The sequence below is a fragment of the Borostomias antarcticus genome, assembly GCF_949987555.1.
Source record: "Borostomias antarcticus genome assembly, chromosome: 19".
Taxonomy (NCBI): domain Eukaryota; kingdom Metazoa; phylum Chordata; class Actinopteri; order Stomiiformes; family Stomiidae; genus Borostomias; species Borostomias antarcticus.
The window spans coordinates 16,834,336-16,838,396 of NC_140252.1; the positions used below are offsets into that span (position 1 = coordinate 16,834,336).

Here is a 4,061-nt window from a genome sequence, read left to right on the forward strand (position 1 = left end):
ACTTGACAACATCTGTGGTCGTCTAATTACAGTACGTCTTGTGCAAAAGAACTGAGTATTCCACTCCACTTTCAAGAGGTCTCTACAGGCACAGCGTGTACCCAGCGTGTCTGGAAGGATGCTATGGTAGTCCCTGTTCCAAATCCAGCCGCCCCAAATCTCTTCATGATTTCAGACCAGAAAACATTAATAACTGTTGAGGTCAGAAATCTTAAGGAAAACTGAGCATGCACTTGATCCCATGCAGTTTGCTCATAAGCAGTGGAACAGTATACTGTAGTGGAAGGTATACGGAGTATACACTCTTCTTTATCCATGGACCCATAGTATACACTCTTCTTTATCCATGGACCCATAGTATACACTCTTATTTATCCATGGACCCATAGTATACACACTTCTTTATCTATAGACCCATAGTATACACACTTCTTTATCCATGGACCCATAGTATACACACTTCTTTATCCATGGACCCATAGTATACCCACTTCTTTATCCATGGACCCATATTATACCCACTTCTTTATCTATAGACCCATAGTATACACACTTCTTTATCTATAGACCCATATTATACCCACTTCTTTATTCATGGACCCATAGTATACACACTTCTTTATCCATGGACCCATAGTATACCCACTTCTTTATCCATGGACCCATAGTATACCCACTTCTTTATCTATAGACCCATAGTATACACACTTCTTTATCTATAGACCCATAGTATACACACTTCTTTATCTATGGACCCATAGTATACACACTTCTTTATCTATGGACCCATAGTATACACACTTCTTTATCCATGGACCCATAGTATACACACTTCTTTATCCATGGACCCATAGTATACACACTTCTTTATCCATGGACCCATAGTATACACACTTCTTTATCTATGGACCCATAGTATACACACTTCTTTATCCATGGACCCATAGTATACACTCTTCTTTATCCATGGACCCATAGTATACACACTTCTTTATCCATGGACCCATAGTATACACACTTCTTTATCCATGGACCCATATTATACACACTTCTTTATCCATGGACCCATATTATACACACTTCTTTATCCATGGACCCATATTATACACACGTCTTTATCCATGGACCCATAGTATACACACTTCTTTATCCATGGACCCATAGTATACACACTTTAGTCACCACTACACCCCTGCTTATCAACCATCCAGAGGAGTAGAGGGTAACACAGTCACTTGGCTTAACTTGCTTGTTAAACACCGGAGGAAATGTCCCATGCTCGGCTTCTATTTGTTGATTTTTCCTTTCAACTGCTGCTTATCAATGCCAGATTTTAACAAGTAGGCTCTTACAACAATTTGACTTGAGTAACAACTGTGTTATCGGGCAGAATTCTTGACTAAACAAAAAAAAAACCTGGAGCAGGGTCGACCAGGGTCCCTCGGTACCCCAAGAATAAACTACTGGAAGAAGCAACCATCATAGCAACATTCTATGTTTAAACATCATCTTCTCAAAACATTATTCGTTATCTGTCATCGGAGCAAAGAACAAAAACAGATTGTTATTTTGGCAATGTTACAGTTAATATGCATGCTGTGTAAAAAACGAAAATGAAAACAATTCAAAACAATTGAAACAGAAACAGTGATGTGAAGTCATTACGAATGAATTGATTGACAAGGTCATGAACTATTGGAATGATAGAATGAAGGAGCAGTGAGACATGACAGAACGGGGGGGGACGAGTTTGTAGTCGACTGTTAATGATAGCCGTCTCCAGGACAACGAGACCAGCAACGGTCCTCTCTTCAATTAAACACATCTCAGACTAAATACATGGTGCTTGATGGTAGAACACAGACCCACACACATAGTCAGATAGTGGAATGTGTGCAAATTCACAAATATCTTGGGACCTTGACTCAAAACTGAACACAGGCCTAAACACAAATTGTGAAGCCGTGTTCCACACCGAGAAAACCATGATGACCTTATTCTACCCTGATTTTATGAATCGATTTTATCTTGTTGGTGCATGGTTTGGAACTTACTGTACAGAGGATAGCTGGCTGGATTTCTTTGTTCCAGCAGCCATCACACACAAATGCAATGTTTATTTGTTTATTTTCTTGTTTTGGTAGTTTAGTGATGAATATTGGGTACTTTTATTATGTTGGTCTACTGTTTCTTGTCAAGATGGACGACTCGTCTACCTTAAACCAAATCTACCTACAGGCACAAATGTAACCTGAACATGGACCTGATGAGCAATAAAACCATTTAGTAGCTCAAAACAGCTAGAGTAACACTATTCAGCATGGAAGCTGTGAGAATGCCTGTCTGCCTGCCTGAGAGAGAGAGAGAGAGAGAGAGAGAGAGAGAGGTAGAGCGAGAGAGAGGGAGGGAGAGAGAGGTAGAGCGAGAGAGAGGGGAGAGGGAGAGAGAGAGAGAGGGGAGAGGGAGAGAGAGGTGGAGAGAAGGTGGGAGATAGGGGGAGAGAGGTAGAGACAGAGATGGAAAGAGAGAAGGTGGGAGAGAGAGAGAGAGAGAGAGAGAGAGAGAGAGAGAGAGGGAGAGAGGGAGAGAGAAGTTTTCATTTCAATAAATCTCCTCCAGTGATTGCTCATCATAATGACATTCCATCAACCTCACAAACAGCACTGTTGCGCCTGCGAGTCTGAGTCTGCACAAACACTGAGACTCCAGCTGATTCCTCTCTGTAATCACCAGAGACCAGCACTGAACACACAGAGAGATGACGTGACTGTGTTACTGAACACAGAGAGAGATGGCGTGACTGTGTTACTTAACACACAGAGAGATGACGTGACTGTGTTACTGAACACAGAGAGAGATGGTGTGACTATATTACTGAACACAGAGAGAGATGACGTGACTATATCACTGAACACAGAGAGAGATGACGTGACTCTCTATTACTGAACAGAGAGCGAACAGCTTGGTTCTGTATTTCTGACGACAGCTTGGCGCTCGCTCTGGCCAACGTAGCCGTGCGACAGACAACCTAGCACAAGTTCTAATAAGCCAACAAATGCACAAATTCGGTACATAAACAACCAAGTTCACATGTTCTCACAAGAGCTCGCAGAGTTCCAGTTCTAGAGTTCGGTCACGCTCGCCTCTTTAATCAGAGCCCCCCTGCGGCGTCGCTTCAGCTGTTTGGCTGTAACGGACCGTTTTCGGAGGCTCAGAAACCGCTCAGTGGCCGGTCAGTCGGTCAGTGGCTGGTCAGTCGGTCCGGTCCGGTCCGGTCTGGTCCGGTCCGGTGGGAGGCGGGCGACGCGGTCTCCGTTTCTCTCCGAGGTTTTTTACTGTGTGCTGCTGAAAGGCCTGTTCAACGCCGCGTCTGCTTACTGTAGAACGCCATCCCCTCTGGCGGCGGGCCCGGACACACACACACAGCGCGCACACACGCACGCGCGCGCACCAGCGCACACACACACACCACACACACACACGCACACACAGAGCGGTGATAAAGTACACATGGACGCCTGGCTGGAGACTGTGTGTGTGTGTGTGTGTGTCATTATGTGTCTGTGTCAGTGAGTGTGTGTAGATTTGTATGTCTATGCACATTTGTATGTGTGCATATGTATGTATGTGTGTGTGTGTGTGGTGTGTGTGTGTGTGTGTGTGTGTGTATGTCTGTATGTGTGTGTGTGTGTGTGTGTGTGTTCATGCGAGACAATCATTCTGAACAGAAACTCATTTGTTCTGGTTTAACAGTGTGAGGGTGTTGAGACAGACTGTATCCACGTCTGTTCCCACTCAGGTCCTGTACGACGGAGGGCCACTGTGTGTGTGTGTGTGTGTGTGTGTGTGTGTGTGTGTGTGTGTGTGTGTGTGTGTGTGTGTGTGTGTGTGTGTGTGTGTGTGTGTGTGTGTGTGATTGGCAATGTAAGGAATGAAGAGTAGACGCTGAGGCCTGTAGGGCCATAATGTGTTTATGTCTTGCGTCTTTACAAGGGGAAAGGGTAAGTGTGTGTGTGTGTGTGTCCACATGTGCGTGCATGTGTAACGGTGTAAGCGGCCCT

General features: G+C 44.5%; 1 protein-coding gene across 1 annotated transcript in view; it reads right to left on the minus strand.

Annotated features, from left to right (window-relative positions):
• The window catches only part of fndc1 (fibronectin type III domain containing 1), a gene marked incomplete at both ends in the record, with an annotated part of 40,394 nt that overhangs the window by 31,848 nt on the left and 4,485 nt on the right, over positions 1-4,061 (minus strand). The gene's annotated exons all lie outside the window — the stretch shown is intronic.